The sequence below is a fragment of the Erithacus rubecula genome (assembly GCF_903797595.1).
Source record: "Erithacus rubecula genome assembly, chromosome: 1".
Lineage (NCBI taxonomy): Eukaryota > Metazoa > Chordata > Aves > Passeriformes > Muscicapidae > Erithacus > Erithacus rubecula.
The window spans coordinates 94,120,475-94,137,989 of NC_136658.1; the positions used below are offsets into that span (position 1 = coordinate 94,120,475).

Sequence of the window (17,515 nt, forward strand, 5' to 3'; positions counted from 1 at the left end):
CTGCCCCAGAGCAGAGCAGGACAATCCCCTCCCTTGCCCAGCTGCCCATGCTGTGCCCCCAGGATAGGGTTGGCTCTCCTGGCTCCAGGGCTCTGCTCACTCATGTTCAGCTTGCCATTGATCAGTATTCTCAGGTCTCTTTCCATGGTGTTGCTTTCCAGCCTCTCATTCCCCACTTTGTGCAGAGTGCTATCCACGTATAGAATCCAGCACTTACCTTTGTTAAACTTCATACGGTTGGGGATTGCCCAGCCCTCTAATTTGTCCAGGTCTCTCTGCAGGGCTTCCCTGCCCTTGAGAGAGCCAACAGCTCCTCCCACTTTTGTATAATATGAGAACTTGCTTAGTGTCCCTTCCAGTCCTGCATCCATGTTATTTATGGAAGTGTTGAAGAGCACAGGGCCAAGGATGGAGGCCTGCAGAGCCCCACTAGTGAGAGGTCACCATTCTGATGTTGCTCCATTCTATAACCTTTTATGCCCAGTGCATGAACCAGCTGCTCTCCCATCACATGATGTGTTTATCCAGCTGTGAACTGGGCAGTTTGTCCAGAAGGATCTTGAGAGAAGACAGTTTTTAAAGCTTTATTTAAATCCAAAAAGATGGCATCAACTGAGTTTGCTTGATCGCCTAGGTGAGTTACCTTTTCATAAAAGAAAAATAAGTTTCACAAGCAGGACTTTCCTCTCAGGAAGCCATCGTGGCTGTCACCAATGACTGCATTGTCTTTCAGGTGCTTTTCAGTACCTCCCAGAACAATCTTTTCCATGGTTTTATGAGACACTGAAGTGAGGCTGACAGGTCTGTTGTTTCCAGGGTCCTCCTTTTCCTTTCTTGAAAATTGGCACATGTTTGTCAGCTCCCAGTCAGCTGGGACGTTCCTGGATTCCCAAGATGGCTCAAAAATCATCAAGAGAGGCTTTGTGACATCAGCCACCTTTTTGAGGTTTCTTGGATGAATCTCATCAGGCCCCATAGATTTGTAGGGATCCAGCTGGAGCAGCAGATTGTGCACCATTTTAGGGTTGACTGGGATTTGATCATTCTTGCAGTCGTGGTTCCTCCTCGGGGTACTGAGACCCCCTTGATCCATCATCCATATTGAGGACAGACAAAATGTCATTAACACCTCTGTCCTTGTCATAAACACCGTGTCTCTGTCCCTGTTTGTGGTCGTCCTCATCATGTAATGGGTCCATGTTATATAAATGCTTTGATACTGATATAATCTTAGCAATTACTGCCAAGATGCTCTTTTATTAGAAATCCTTCTCATTCAGATTGTCTGAAACCATCTTGGCCTTAACTTGAAACTGTGGTAAATCTGGCTAGATTTAGTTATGATCCTTTTGCACTCAATAATAGATCTGAAACTTCATCCAGAAAATTTTTAAATGAAAATAAAAAAATGCAAATATGTTCTTCCACATTTGCTTTTTTGAAGAATCTTTTAAGTCGAGGCAAGCACAATCATGAGTGAATGATGCTGGTGACTGTTACAGCTTAATTTAAAGTCTGTTTTGAAGAATTTAATGGTGTGATTGACACTGCAGGTAATATACCGAGCTATAATTCACTTTGTTGTATTTAGATAATCATTTCTGCTGTTTAAAAGGAGATGCTCCCTTCATTAATCTACATGGATTGACAGTGATGTCATGGATGTGAATGTAAGTTATGTATCACATTTATTATTAGGAGCTTTGTCACTTTTATTGTCACAATGAAAATGAGGAAGAAGACTGAAGAGGACAGGATGAAAAGCATAATGAAGTCCTCAGAGACTGCTTGTGCATGGTTGGGAATGCTCTTCAACCAAACACCCCCTTGGCCATATAATATTTATTATGGCTTCTTTTTCTTCTATCAAATGTCATTCTCCCTGAACTGTTGGGGAAATTTGCCTGCTGGGATGATAATAAGGTCTTCGAATATTAACTGTATCTTAAATGATTTATGAAGTTTCAGAATAAACTAAACACTTTAAAAAATATAGATGGGAATGGTCTCTGTGATTTCAATAAAAAATATTAAGTCAGTATTAAAGACCCCAAACTAAGTGGAATGTCTTATTAGTATTTACTGTATCTGGGACCAGATGTAACATGAAGCTGATGTCACAGAAAAGTCACACTGTGTGGCTGCAGTGTAGCCTCTTCATGTCACTCTTGGAGCTGATTAGGAGGAGATGGTAGGAAGGGACTTGGGGTTCTGTGAGGATCTACATTCAATACAGTTGGTCAGGGAAAAAAATAGTTATGGAAATCAGACACTTTGTAAGGATGCCATGTAACTGCAAAGTGTAAACATAGAAGTGTAAGCAGAGCTTTATATATGACATGTAAACTATTTATTTTGTTCTCTTCAGTTTTGGTAAGATATTGTAGAAAAGATGTGGACCGATTTCAGTCCAGAAGGAAGCAAGAAAACTAAGCTAGAATCTGAGAAACATTGCCTCATGTTGGAGGTCTTATAAGGAGATTAGTGTTATTAACCCTTGAGAAGGGAAGACTGAGGAGGAACTTAAGTTCTGAACTGTATAAAAATGGCATTTTGTGATGAGTGTGTCAGTAGTGTTTCTTGTGAACATCCAATTCAATATGGCCAGCATACAAATAAGTCTTCAGCTGTACTTTTCAAATATACTTGCTACTGAGAACTTCCCCTGCTGGAATGTGGGCAAGAAAGGGATTATTTTCAGGGAAATGGGATCTATTGCATGGTAATGGGCAGAGACTTTCAGGTATCTGCTCCTTTTGAGATCAGGAGAGGTTCCTTTCCGTGGTGCACCTTTCAACCTCGCCTGTCCTCTGTCCTTTGCAGCCATCAGCTCTCCCTGGCCAATTGTTTGGGTTATATAATGTGGGATTATGGAGCAAGAGGGGAAAATGGGATGTGTGGTTATTTGAAGTGGAGAGCTGTACCTGCCCTGACAGGTCCTGGTTTTGAGCCTCAGCTCGGTGACTTGCTGTGGTGGAGTGCAGGCAGCCATGTGGCTGGACAGGGATTGTGGAGGTGGATAGCTTGTGTAGGAGTGGAGCAGAGCAGGTGTGGGAAAGAAGGTGGCACAAGATACAGGATAACAGGATGGAGGACTAAGGAAAGATCCTGATTTTCAAAAATGGAAAAAATTGGAGTATGGTAGAAGCAACACAAATAAAGTCTTGATGTACTGGTTGGAAGTTACATAAAAGGGAAGGTGAGAGAGGAAGTGACAAATGAAACTGTTCTTATAGAAGGAGCAGAGAGGAAGGAACTACCTAGACAAGGAGACTGGCATGCCATGAGGGACCTGACAACTGGAAATAAGTGTCTGCTGGCTGGTGAGAATATGAGTGATTATGGAGTTTGCTCCTACTGAAGTCAAATCAGGGCAATTCAGAAATCTTTTCTTGAGCTTAAAAAATCCTTACCATGCTTTTCACATACATTTAAAGAGTAAGCTTACTCTTTCCTGTTTAGGTTTTTGGGGTTTTTATTTGGTTGAGTTTTTTGGTTTGATTCGAGAAGAAACAAGGTCAACACAAAATACTGTCAATACAGCAATACTGTCCAAGTTGTACTGGGTTGTCTCTGTGCCCACTGCATTCAATAGTTGTACAGGCTGCCTACACCACAGAACAAGAAACACCTGTAGGGTACAGTTTGTTGGAGTTCAATAAAAGCAGTTGCTCAGTACAGAGAGGAGGCAAAGTGAAGGGAGTGTCTGGGTCTTTCTTGTGCTTTCCTCTCTGGTGATGTGTGTAAAGTTTCCCATTCCATTCAGAAGCTTCTTGCAGTGAAACTGTCTCATCCTCCTGGGGTGGTAACACCACTGTCCTTTCTCCTGGTTGGTCTTTCAGCACTTGCCCTGCAGTTCAGCTGACTTTTCTTATGGCTGAGTGAAAGATTTATTAAAAAGGACAGGCATTATAAATTGCACATGAATAAAAGTAGATAACTTACCTTAAATAAAATTTTACCTGATCTTTTGAAAATGAGTAAAAAGAAATGTATAACTTTTTTTTTCCATCAAACCTGGGAAAAAATAAATTAATCTATTTCTAGTGTAAATTTGATTGTAATATCTGGAGAACATCTTCCTGGCCAGGTCTGATTCCTTAGAGATTTCATATAATTCTTTTTATCTCTTATTTAAATTGGTACAGAAACTGTGTATGTTTTAAATTATTAACATTGTTTTCCTAGGATTTGTTGCCATTTGGAGTTGAAAGCATTCCACTCCATTTTCTTTTGAGTCTGTAAGATGTTTTGACTAACGTTCCCATCCTATGTCTTATTTTTTTGTTTCAACTATTCTGTTCTGTTTCAACTGGATTGTGTACTGAAGTGTACAGACAAGGTGTATAAAACTGAAAGAAGCATCCTTAAAATAATTAAGAATTAATTGAGATGCTCACAGTTGCAGAATCACAGGATCATTTAGGTTGGAAATAGACCTTTAAAATCATGGAGTAGCATTAACTCAGCATTGCCAAGCCCACACTAAACCATGTACCCAAGTGCCCTATCTATATCCATTTTCAGTAGCCCCAGGGGTGGTTACTGGACCTTGCTGGGCAACCTGTTACAGTGCTTGACAAGCCTTTTGGGGGAGAAATTTTTCCTAATATCCAATCTAAACCCCCAGTGCAACTTGAGGCTGTTTCTTCTTGTGGAATCCTGTGGGTTTTGCAGATGAACCAGTTAAATTGTTTTGAAAGTTTACTCCATCATGTGGGGAATTCTGCAGGTGCATGAGACAGAGAATTGTGTGTGTTCTTTGATTCTCTCTCTCGGCTCTCAGTCTCCAGTGTGCTGACTGCTGTCAGCTATTAATGATTAATTTTTTCACAATACAAATCAGGACACTACAGTCTGCTACAAGTAACTTGTGTGTTGTAATTTGTTTTTAAAGAAAAATAAAAAGTAACTTTATCTGAAATGCAGTCTCATTTTGCATTTCACTGTTTTTTCCCTGGGTGCACATAGAACTATGTCTAAACACTGGGAAAGTGTAGCACTTAGGGAAATACTTTATTAGTGAGTTATTTGTAATTGGGAAAGTTCAAACTAATTTTAGGAAAACGATGGCCACAGTAATAAAGAATTAAGTGGAGAGTGTTGACTGACAACTAGCATGCATCTGCTTCCAAATTTCAAGCTTACTCTTGTAACAGACAATGCTTAAAATGACTTTAATAGCACAAAATTGGATGAAGATAATGCTTCTGTCTTTGTTCATTTATATTCTGCTTTTGCAGCACTTTGGATACAGCCATGCTGTCCTTTCCTGTTCAGCCAATTTGTCTATTATTGTTTGTGTGAGTTCAGTTTTTCTTCTTGTGGAAAAGCAGGACATAATGTTTTCAGAGGAGAGAGGGAATATATATGTATTTTGAAATGACCATTAGTCATCAGAGGACTTAAGATGTTTGGTACCTTGAAGTTTTTTTTTAATTGCTGCCTTTCAAAGTTGAAAGGTTTAGCAGGCAGACCATGATGATCTGTAGCATCTATTTACTGGAATTCAGAAGAAGTGAAATTAAATGTGGCAATTTAGAAGTCAGTTTTGTGGAGCTACTAAATATTGTACAGCTAAAATCCCTTTTGACTGTCTCATACAGACATGTATGTGTAAAACCTGCTGGACAGAAATCTGCAGGTGGTAGGAACTGAATCAGTCTCATCAGATGAAGCAGTTCAGATAAACTGGTTTGGATTTTATCTTTAGAAACAGCCGTTTTCATGAGCAGAAGGGATTGAAACCTGCATAAGTATTGAATAAACTTTGTTAAAATACTTTCAGTAGTAAAGGTTGCTATTTTTCATATATTAGGGAAGAAAGGTATCTTCTAAGTGATGGAACTCTTCATTTTTGATGAATCAAAAGATTCAACATCTGTGTTCTTTGTCTAATTTTGGTTGTGTTTATGCCCTTTAATTCTGCACTCATGGCTTTTGTATAAAAAGAATAATTGCAGATCACAGAATAGTGGGGGTTGGAAGGGACCTCTGGAGATGCCTGTTCCAAGCTCCTTGCTGCAGCAGGTTGTGCAGGACAGTGTCCAGGCAGGTTTTGATAATCTCAAGAGGCTCCACAGCCTCTCTGGGCAGCCTAATTGCTTAATACTTCCATCTGTTAAAAGACTTTTCAGGGCTGTCAGCAGTGCACACACGTCAGGGAATGTTGAAATATTAAACTCCTGGAGCAGATTTGGCAGAAATCAAAGCCTTTTTTCTGGTAAGATTTTTTTTTTTTTTTTTTTAAACTTCAGATTAAATAAAATAGGCCAGAATATAACTAGAAAAGTTTGGGACCTCTCTCTTAAATATGACTAAATCTTTAACCTAATAGATACATGGTTTTCTAGCAACATAAGTTGTTGTGATGGTACACATTTTTCCTGAAATTTTAATTGCATATTCTTTAAGGAACTGATTTGATGAGGCACTTAAGAATAAGCTTAATTATAAACTCGTGAATAGTCAGACCATCAGTTTTATTTTAAGATAGTAAAATGTGTTCCATGCCTTAAAAAGCAACAAAGCTACTGAACACAACAAATTTACAATCGTACTTAATTGTTTTTTCTCGTGTGGAGAAAAGTTTGTAGAAATTAATCTTTTTTAGGGACTAATTTTGTGTGGCTTCTACTAATTTCCCAATTTTTTTTGGTGTCACTGAACTGGTGAGGAGGGCAGAGAGCACAGGTCCCATGCTCTTGAGCAAATACAACATTGTAAAAAACTGAAGTTGCTGATTTGACACCTCACTTCTAGCATTAGAGACAATTTAGGAAGATCTTGTAAACAATTCTGTTGTGGGGTAGATTTTCAGTTGCAAACAATTTGCTTCTAAAAATCTCAACATACTTTTTGGTGGGGCTTTGTGCCTTTTTTTTTTTTTTTTTTTTTTTAATGAGTTCACATCAATCCCCTTAAATGAATCTTGTCAGGAATGGGGCAGTATTTCCAATGTTTCACAGGAACAGCAGTGGAACCAACTAGTCTTAAGCCAATTCATATCTCTACTGTTTTTAGCAAAAGCATGTTTGGTATAGTGACTGTCTTCAGGTCGAAATAAGATCTTAGTTCTGAATTAATCTCTGCTACAGAGAGTGTTGGCTTTTTGATCTTCCTAAGGAACCTCTTTAGAAGTAAGAGAGCTTTGAATTCTGACAGGTGACTGACAGACAGTGAAGAGGCACAATGGAGCTTCTGTTCCAGAGAAATCTAGTAATCTGAAAGGTCAGTTGAATGGAGGGTGGGAATAAATATTTTCCTGCTAATGTGTTTTTAAAACATAAGTGATGTCAGCAAATAGTTCTGGAGAAATGTATTATAGATGTCTTGAGGTGACTCATGAGTCATTATCTGATGGCTCTTTCGAAGATAAAAAGGCAAGAAAATGAATTCTACTAGCCATGTTTTAAAATTCAGAAGATTAGATGATGTCAGGGAAATGGCATAATTGATTGAAAAAATATTTTTTTTTTTTGTATCTCTTTTCTTTAGATAACTGGAAATGCTGCTTAAGAATTTTGGGCACATTTATTGTCAGGTAAATAATTGAGACAATGAGTTTATAGATGCTGGGTAGTAGGGGGTGAACCTCAGCACCTAGACTGGACAGCTTGAGATAAAAAGTTTCATGGGGCATCCAGGATAGTGATTCTTATCTCCCTGCTTACCATCTGTGAGTTTTTCAGGAATTTAGGTAATCCAGCAAATCATATGCTGGCATTAAGCTTTTATGTCACTTCTGTGTTTAAACTGATTATAGAATACACTTATAAAAAAATAAATGTTCTGTTATCAGGAGTTTTAATTGTAAAACTTTGACAGGAAATATAAACCTATCCTAGTGTCAAATCTTCCAGGGTATGAGAACAAATGCTGACTAGCTTTCCACTTGGAGCTCTCTGATCCTAGAGATTAAGCAAGTTGGCCAATGTTATGGCCTTGTAAGAGAGGAAATTAAAATAGGGAAAGAAAGGAATGGCTCTCAAATTCCTTGTTAATGTCTAAATCGGAACAGGATTTCTTCTGCAAGTGAGAGTTTATAGCCTGTATCCCATCTGTATTGCCCCCACTGCTATACTTGGATATGCTATTCAAGCTATCTCTTATAGTGTCAGCTGAAGAAATATACTTTCCTTCTCTTATCTTGGCATTAGTCTGTTGGGGCATTTATGATCAAGTAACTTTGATTATTGTGCAGCTTCTCATTTTGGCTATTTTTGAAGCCCAGTACCTTGTTCTTTTTGCAGGCTTCACAACTACCCAGCTTTACACAAGAGAGACTGTTTCTTTGTGATGCTGCCACTGATCCCTGACAGATTGTGTATGTGTTTGTGTCCAAGTTTAGCTGAATAAAAACCTGGCCTACTTTCCAAAGATTTTTTTCAGGTTGTAATAAATGTGCCAGATTTGGAAGCAGAGAAGATTGTTCAGGATGTCTAATTTGCATGCCAATACTTGGAGTGCATTTGCAGATCATTAGGGCTTCTTAGCAGTGCTGGATTGTCAGGGTAGCTTTGATGCTGAACCTTCTTCAATGTCACCTGCTGCTTTGGGAGAGTCAGTTTCATAAAGGAGCTATGGAGGCTTTCCACAGAACTCTTTGCACTTTTGAAACTGAGAATTTTTTTTTTTTTTTGCCTTAGAAATCATCATGATTGGGGAACATCTCCAAAATCATTAGTTGATCAAATACCACCATGCCCACTAAACCATACCACAGAGTGCCACACCTGCTTGTTTTGCAAACACTTCAAGAGAGGGACTAACACTTCCATAGGAGCCTTTTCCAACGCTTTGAGCTCAATCATACTTGCAGGGAAAAAAACCTGAATCTATATGCTTTTGTTCACAGACTTTTTTTTCCAATTTAATTAAAAAAAAAATTGTTCTGCTCCAAAAAGCAAAAGTAATATTTATTTGTCTTAAAGCAGTCTGGAAGCACTTCTGCTTCAGATCAGATGCCCAAAAGGCTAGAAATGAGTCATAGGCCAGATCCCTAGTTTATGTAAGTTATCACAGTTTGAATGAAATAAGTTGAGTGGTAATAGATTAGACTGATTCTATACTGTGTGCAGATTTTCTTTTAACTATATGAAATCCATAAAGTCTGTTTATTCCAGGTAATTTCCAACATGGGGAGACGAATGAAATCTTTTGAACTCCTCAAGGATTCATCTGGTGTTGAAAGCTCTCTAGTTTCATCTGTGATGGATAGTGTTATCTGAAATACCTTTTCCTGTAATGACTAATTGCACATTAAAATACTAACTCTTCAGTCCTGCTCTTTTAAGGAAATAGGACAGTCCTGCTTTTTGTTCTTAAATGGTACTGAAAGGCTTCTAAATGTTCTTCACAAGTTTTTAGGAGAATTTCAGAATTTTCAGGTACAGCCTATTATAACTTTTTGCTAAAAAAACGTGTTTTCACCTTTGTCATGTGCATCTAATGCAACTTGAAAGGAAGATGTGATCTACCCAGAAAAAGCATGAAGCTTTTATAAACTTTATTATGGATTTGAAGTTGATTTTTCATATAATTCTCAACTGCATTGTAGCTTCTTTTTCTCAGTGCTGAATATTTTACTGTATTAATCCTTAATTTAGGATTTTTCCTCTGTTATTGCTTATTTCTTTGCCTGATTTCAAGATTTTTGTCAGGTACATAAGATGAATTCTGTCAAATCAGTCATTAAAACAAAACAGCGTCACATCAGAAGAAGTAACCTACTTGAAATTTGATAGAAATACCTATGATGATAAAGATTTGACCTCAGCTCATTTTAGAGGTAAGTGTAGATGGACAGATTGTATTGGCAGTGTTATAAGTGTCTGTACTTGTCAGCATGTAAGATGTGCTAGAGGGCATAGATAGCTGTGTCCTTAGTTTATGGTTGCCATCTGGTACCTATTCTCCTTTGTTGTTCCTCCCTACAGCTTCATCCTGTGCCCTGCAGCATCATAACAGCAGATCCAGCTCTTTGGGACATGCTTTCCTGCTACAATACCAATTCTCAAAAAGCATGTAATTGGGCCTCAAAATTATTTTTTATTTAATTAAGGAAATAAGTGCTCTAACATTCATACTTGACAATGATGCTATTTCACTGGGCAAGGGAAGGGCTACAGATGTCAATGATCTGGAATTCTGTAAAACCTTTGTCACAGTCCCCCACAAGATTCTTCTCAGAGTTGGAGAGAGATGGATTGGATGAGTGGACAGTTAGGTGGGCAAGTTGTTGGATGCTTGCATCCAGAGGGCTGTGGTCAGTGGCTCAGAGTTTTGTTGGATGTCAGTGACAAATGGTGCCCTTGGGGGTCCTTAATGGGACCCCCTTAATGTCATTTAATACCTTCATTAATGACAAAGACAAGAATTGAGTGCACCTTTGGCAAATTTGCAGATGATACCAGGCTGAATGGTGCAGCTGACACTTCTGAAGGGTGGGATCCATCCAGAGGGACCTGGATAAGCTTGAGGAAGGGCCCATAGGAATCTTATAAACCTTAACAAGACCAAGTGCAAGGTGGTGCACCTGGGTCAGAGCAAGCCCCTGTATCAGTGCAGGCTGGGAGTGAGACTCAGGGTGCAGGTGGGTGAGAGGCTGGACGTGAGCCAGCAGTGTGTGCTCACAGCCCAGAAAGCCAAACGTGTCCTGTGCTACATCAAAAGCAGTGGTGACCAGGGTTTGTTCAGCCTGAAAAAGAGAAGGCTTTGGGGTGGCCAAGTTTCAGCTGTCTGGGACCTGAGAAGGGCCTGCAAGAAAGCTGGAGACAGACTGTTTTCAAGGGGGAATGGCTTCATACTGGAAGAGAATAGATTTAGACTGGATACTAGGAGGAAGTTCTTTGCTATGAGGGTGGTGGGGCACTGGAACAGGTTGTCCAGAGGAGTTGTGGACTGTCCCTGGTAGTGTTGAAGGCCAGATTGGATGAAGCTCTGAGGAACCTGGTCTATTGGAAGGTTTCCCTGCCCATGGCAGGGTCATTGATGATTAAGTTGCCTTCCAACCCAACCTATTCTGTGATTCTTTGCTCAGGTATAAGAATTAGTGCATGTTAGGAATTGTTTTTTTGTGCTTTTAAGATCTTGTATGGAACACTACTTAATCCAGGTGTATATCTTACTATATCTTCTGGTTCTATTACAGTATATCCCAAAGAGATGAAATGTACCAATAAAGTCCCTGTGAAAGCTTTTTGACTCAAGATTCATCTGAAGGTTGGAGTAGGAGATGAGGAAGTTTTTGTTTGTCATTGCTGTGCTGAGTGTACTGAGTGTGGTAGGAGGGGGATTGACCTTCAAAGAGTGTGAGCTCTTGGAACAGTGTCTGACAGATGTGCAGAAGGTGCTGATTGATACGGAGCACAATGCACCAGGCTGGAGCTTGACTGGGAGCTGTCTGAACAAGGGCTGCTTCAACAGGGAGTGTGATGTGCTACACACTATGTCAGTCTACTTTAACAAAGAAAACGTGTTTCTATAGTCTGACTGTCTAAATAACAAGAGTACATATACATATGTTTATAAGGATTCCCAAAAAATATGCCTCATTTACTACTGGTTGAGAAAACATACTTTAAAAAAAAAATTATATAGCATTTGTCAGACCATTGCATCTGGTTCTTGGTTTGCTTTTCCTCGAAGTGTGAACAATTGCTTTTCAACAGGGGTTTTGATAGTAGGGGTTGATTTGTTTTGTTTTGGGCTGGTTTTGTATTGTTGTTTTGGTTTTTTTTTTTTTTTTTTTTTAGAAAGGCTGGAGAACCTTGGTGTGTAAATAATGACTTTTCCCTACTTAGCCATGTTTCTCACAGTTCTGATCTTACTGTTATGTTCCTAATTTGTGGAAGTGTTTGTATATCTGTTTTTGATTGGCAGGTCAGCTGATAAAAACAAGTTGTCATAAAATATCTACTTTGCCAAGTCTTCTCTTTTCTCCTCATTTTTACCATTTGCAGATGACTTTCTGCTATTTTTGGCATACATAGTGCTCACTTTGTGTAACGCCTGATATATGTTGCCTTTGTTAATAATGGGACTCTGTGTTTTTCTTACTGTGATATATGTGAGTTTTAATATTTGGAGTTTCTTTATTAGGTTGCTATTTCAGAACTGTGGCTTTTTTGCAGCTTGGTATTTCTTTCAAGAGGGAGAAATGAGAAGACTCTAGTGTTGACTTGAACTCTACAAAAATTCAGCTTTGAAACAATAACTGCCTTGAATAGATTGCCTGCTTAGCAGTATGGGATATACCTGTCCTTTAATGCTGTTAACTTTTTTAAGCATTGCTTAGTTTAGCAAGCAGAACACAAATTGTAGTCCCCTTCTCAAAACTCAAAGTGATGATTACTCTTATTTTTGTGAGCCTGGCAATGTGCAGCTACTTCAATTGTAAATGTTAAAAAAACCACTTGCTGATATCTGTCCTGGAAACCATAAATCCTTTTGAACACAGTGTCCTCACAGGCTGTTTGCAGATTTGTGCAAGATTTTGGAAGCAGTCACAGGCTATGCAGAAATCAACTTGAGCTGGGAAACTCTTGGTCCTACACAGGAAGTTCTTTGTATGACAGAACTCAGTGTCTTCAACTGCACTTCCAGAAAGAAGGTATAGTGCTCTTACTTCATTAAATACAAATTCTCAGTCTAAACCTTTTTTTTTCTCTTGAATATTCTTAGACTGAGATACAACTCAGTTTTAATTGGAGGTGGACACAATGGCTTATTATCACTTTAACCTATATATTAGCCCAGTTTTGAAGCATTGTATTAAACTGTCTGGAAGTACCATTGAATGAAAATTCATAGTAAAATATAACCTCTCATTTTACCTGAACAAATGGTGAGACTGACATAGCTTGAAAGTGTTGGAAATACATGATGGTGTCACTTAATTCCCTGTTTAGAAATTTCTTTTAATTTTTTTTTTCCCTTCTGTGTGATACATACAACATTATTGTAATAATTTTGCAGCACCTCTGAGAGTGTAGGGAAAAGCAAATGCTGCATACATTGATCTTGTGGTCTTTAGTCTCAGTTGCAGGTAATTACAGTTTCTGTCTTGTCATAGGATGGATTATTCATTATTTTATATATGACCACTGCCAGTCTTCCTAATTAGTACTGATCTACAGTGCAGTGACTTTTTAACTTAGAAAGCAGACTGAAATTCTTCTGAGAAGGCAAATGATGAACTGTGTTGGAGAAGAAAAGGCATTGTCAGTGTCATAAAAAAAACTCCAAAACCAACCCAACTCCATTTTTATCAAATTCCATTTTATTTTTCTTATATGTGTCTCTTACTGAAATTAGGATCTATATTGCTGATACATTTGACTAGATATGGTGCTTTAATTTTTTTATTCTGAAGTTACTGGATTAAAATTTAACATTTCAGAAACAGTTTCAGTGTTTTAGGATTATTTTGGTTTTTTATTGCAATTTGCCCTGGTGACCAACACTGGCTTCAGGACAATGCCCTTATGGCATTGAAACCTTGAGGTTTCTCTGGGTTTAGTAGGATTTTTCTTAGAACTGTAAGTCTCAGGAGTTAGAGAATTACAGTGGTGCACTTCAGTGTAAGAGCCAGGCAGAGAGAAAGATGCTTCAGAAAGAAAATTTACTTTGTATCTGGAAATGCACATGGGGGTTTTTGATCTCAGAATCTGTGAAGAAGAAACATCTGGTAATGATGACAATGGAATATAACCTCTTGGGGAAAAATTCTGCAGGCATTACAGTGTGTGTCTGTCTACTGACTTCTGTGAAAAACATTTCAGAGTATTTGGATCTTTTATTATTTCAGGTAATTCTAAAATATTTATTGCAGATGCTTCCTGAATACACATGAATTCTAAACATCATTTTTATTTCCTACTGAAGCTCTTTCTGTAGTCCTCAACAGTGAAAATGAAGGACTACTTTCTGCTGTATTTCAGAAATACAAGATTTTTTTTCCTCAAGCAATTATTCATTAAATTGCATTTAATATTCTCTAATGTCTCTGAATTACTTTTTAGCTATAATAAACAAAAAGATAATGTGGGCTTTTGCTCAGAAACACATTGCTTTTTGGAATGACCCAAAGCTGGAGCAGTGATTAGTGAAAATTAAAGAAGAAAAGAGTGTGAAAAATGAGTCTTTAGTTTTTGCTGTGCTAAGCCTGGTGAAATCCCCCAAAGCAAGAATTTAAAGCTCAAAGTTTAATACTTTTGCCACCATGCAAATAAAAATTCTACACTTGGTGTATTCTCACTTGAAAAAGAAGGAAAGGTGCTGGTTCTGGGTCTTTTCAGGAATCTTCTGAACAGCAATTCATTTTTCTTCTCCAAACATTAAGCTGAAAAAGACTGCAAATGGTACAATCTTTCAGTGGACTACAGAACACAAAGATGAGCAGTTGTATATTCTGACTAAAACCTCTTTTTAAATGTATCTGTAGGAGATGGGGATATTGGTTTTTCTTAGTCATCTAGGAGCAGACATTAGGATATTGCAGCTATTGGAAATGCTGTGTAACAAAGCTTATGATTACGTACTGTCTGCGGTGTTTTCAGTAATGTGGGAAGAATTGCTGACCTTCACAAAGACAAATGCAGTACATTAGTACATTGGAGCCTGGGCCCTCTTCTCCCAGAGCCTTCAAACACTCTCAGTGGGTGTCAGGTGAAATACTCTGTGGAAGTAAAGAAGTTGTTACTGCTCCTGGCAGTTCCGTGTCTTCCTTTTAAAGCTTAAAATGCATAAAATAAAAACTCATCAGAAAGTGGTACAAACACAGCTTTTGTACACAGAAAAAGAGTAGAATGTATGTGAGAAAAGGTGCACTGCATATGAAATGCCTCACTAATGGATCATTTTGGGATATATGACAAAGGAAGGTGTACAAGTATATAATGGCAGAGCTCATAAAAGGAAATAAAGGATGTGGTTTACAGAAGGTGACACAAAGTCACACAGCTCATCTGTGGAGAATATCAGCTCAAGAAGTACTTTCCAGGTCACTGCTAACCATACTTGCCTTAACAGCTGCAGGTAACTTCAAATACCAAATTGTCTGTGGTGGCTGTCAGCTGAGACACAGGTTCTCTTGATGGCACGTGTGGTGGCTGCCTGTGTAGGAGAAGGATTTACTTTGAGGGATAATACAGCTTTTTGGAATTTCTCATTTTACTAAGTGCCAGAAGATTGGTAAATGCCAAGGACAGTGTGCAAAGGAATGGATATAATTCTGTTTTTCCCCTTCCTGGTCTTTCTTGGTTTAGTTTGGGTTTTGTTTTCACCCGTTCAGGGGGACTGCAAGCTGAAGACTTGACTTTCTTTGACAAAAACATTGGTGGAAAGTAGTAATGCTATTTGAAGATTAGTGGAAGAAAACAGTCTGATCAAGAAAAAGTCACACTAAACCAAGTCAGTCTATGACTGTGTTTCAGAAGAAAATGTCATGCAGTAGATATTTTCCTCTCTTAAATCTCAGTATGACTCTTGCTATCATGTAATGAACATGGCAGGGAAACCTAGGTGACACAGAACAGTGCAGCTAGGAAACTTCCCTCTAGTTGTCACCCATTTACTTGTGAATTTTTAAGATTTACAAAGTTCTGATAGGTCTTATGTTGCCCTGCATTTCTGTGAGCAAGCTGACTGATGGAGTTCATGTACTCTGTTACATTTCCAGGTGACATTTCCTCCTTAGGAATGTGCTAGACAATTGCCAGAAAGATACAGGCAGAGCTGATTCTGTCGGGAGGAAATAGATGCATGCAGGAACTTTTTCCAATTCCATCTCATTTCACCATTGCTGCCTGGCACTGCCAGGTCTCTGTTTGGCAGCTTAGGAGGAGAAGGGCTTTATTTGTTTCAGTTTGGTTTTTTTTTTAGTTTTTTTTTTTCCTAATATGCGAAAATTTCCAGGAAATAGAAAACATCACTTTCCTGTATTTTTGCTCTTAGGCAGAAGGCAGCACTGTTATGCTGGTCTGGGTCCCTTGTGAAGTGACTTAGTTTGGTCCTTCTCTTCCATCCAAAGTGCAGCATTGCTTGTGAAAGGCCTCCTGTCCAGCCTGTGAATTCCAGTGCTGCAGACAATTGCAATAGTTTTATATAACCTGATGCAGTATTGGTTTGCTCTGCTAGAGCATTGTGTTTTATACATGTCCTCCATAAAAATTACATGGTAGTAGTCTTGGCTAGAGGGTAATAGAGAAATATAGTGAAAAAAGTGTAGTTTTCATTGTTGTTTCAGCATGTTAAGACTTGCATAGGCCGATTTTTCTAGCACCACTTGAAGAAGAAACACAGTGTTTCAACTGTGAGTCTGTCCCCTCCAGCAGAATCAATTCTGTTCTTCTCAAAAGTTTAGAAAATTCCCCACTAAGCTCATGGACATTCTTTTGAAATGCCTGCAGAGTGATTTGTTTATCTTTCTTCAGTTCTACAGATATTTTGGTTATCATTGCCTGAGAACAACAGTGACAGTTCTTTAAAATGGATTTGGTCCACAAAGTGCCATCCCATTTATCCCAAAATACACACAAGCATACAACTGTTACTCTTCATAAGGTGCATGGTTGAGTTTTGGTGATTCCATTGGCTCATTTCAGCCTGGATTACAAAAAAATGACTTCTCCAGCTCTAAATGGATTAGGTTAGTGGTTTCCCACCAGCTTGGAACCTTTCTTCCAAATGTGCTGTCCTGGTCCAAGCCACATGTGGGCTTTTATCTTTATTTACTGTTACATTGAAAGTGCAGAAACAATTCAAGTTATTTTACTTGTTTTTTTTCTGAGTGAAGTCTTGCTGTCAAATAAAAAACCAAACATACCTTGAAATACTAGTGAAAGTTTGCTTATTCCTAAGTGCAACCCTGTGCTCTTTTCCCATCTGAGGCTTCACTAAAAGGCCCCAAGGTATAAACAGACATAAATTGTATATTCAGGCTAACAACCATCTTCCTAGCATCTCAGTATATCTCATCTTCTCTAAACCATGCCATCTTATGGAAAAACATAGTATAAGGAGTCTTTTATTTTTAGAAAGAAATTTTCTTGTGGGAAAATTGGCAGAATTAATTTTTTTTCCCACTACACCATTGGTGGTATGTGTGTGTATCTATATATGTATATTTAAATGTGTGTATGTATATGTCAGGACACCTCTCATCTCTGTTAATTTTCTCACTTAGAAGTGAGAAAAAGTGACAAAACGAAAAAAAAACAATGGAAAAGCAAGTTTCAGCATTACTCAGTAGAAGTTCAATGACTGATATTATGATTAAGGGTTTTTTTTCAAAAGGTTGTAATTTACTGGGTGTAGTAAATAATTATAGTTGTGTTACAGCTGTCAGCATAAATGAGAAAAATACACTTGGCGGTTAAGAATCCGTTTATGCTGTTTGTTCTGGAACTTGTTCACCATAATTTAATAATTCAATGTTGGTCTTACTAGTATGATCTGAATTAATGAAGGTCCTTTCTACTGTATTTGTTAATCAGAAGCTGACAAAAGGTAT

General features: G+C 38.3%; 1 protein-coding gene across 2 annotated transcripts in view; it reads left to right on the plus strand.

Moving 5' to 3' along the window:
• The window catches only part of FRMPD4 (FERM and PDZ domain containing 4), a 283,791-nt gene that overhangs the window by 66,728 nt on the left and 199,548 nt on the right, over window positions 1-17,515 (plus strand). The gene's annotated exons all lie outside the window — the stretch shown is intronic.